Source organism: Osmerus mordax, chromosome 4 (genome assembly GCF_038355195.1).
Source record: "Osmerus mordax isolate fOsmMor3 chromosome 4, fOsmMor3.pri, whole genome shotgun sequence".
Lineage (NCBI taxonomy): Eukaryota > Metazoa > Chordata > Actinopteri > Osmeriformes > Osmeridae > Osmerus > Osmerus mordax.
In genome coordinates this window covers 1,878,025-1,878,578 of record NC_090053.1, presented here as the reverse complement: position 1 = coordinate 1,878,578, position 554 = coordinate 1,878,025, and positions in this window count along the sequence as shown.

Sequence of the window (554 nt, the reverse complement as noted above, 5' to 3'; positions counted from 1 at the left end):
GTGGAGTGGGGGGTGGTGGGGGGGGGGTTGAGAGAGTGTATGAGTGATCGACAAGTTCTCTTAGCACTAATGTTTCCTAAGGGGAAAGGCAGGTAATAATACAAAAGTGCCCATCACTCTCCTTTCACCAGAGCATATTCAGAAATGGCAGAAATGGCTTGCCTCTTTCCCCCCTGTGGAGTCTTGGGGCGGCCCTCAGCCTGTTTTGAAGGGGTAAGAGGGTAATTCAGGCTCCGCTGGGCTTTGGTGTTTGACCTCTCCACGAGTCTCTTTTTAAAGGGAGTTTTTCAAGAAAAACTGCGATTTCATTTTGTGCCAACTTCTTTGCTGCCTCTCTGTGACCTGGATGAAGACAAATGGAAACATCCTGCCATCTCAACTTCTCTCTCTGCTCGACTGAGTTCAATTCAATTTCAAGTGCTTTATTGGCATGTTGGCATGAGATACTTAAATATTGTCAAAGCAAATATACTGTACAGTATACATACAAACATACATGTACATCTACATTCAAACATGTATAAAGATATGCAGATACAGTACAGACATGAATA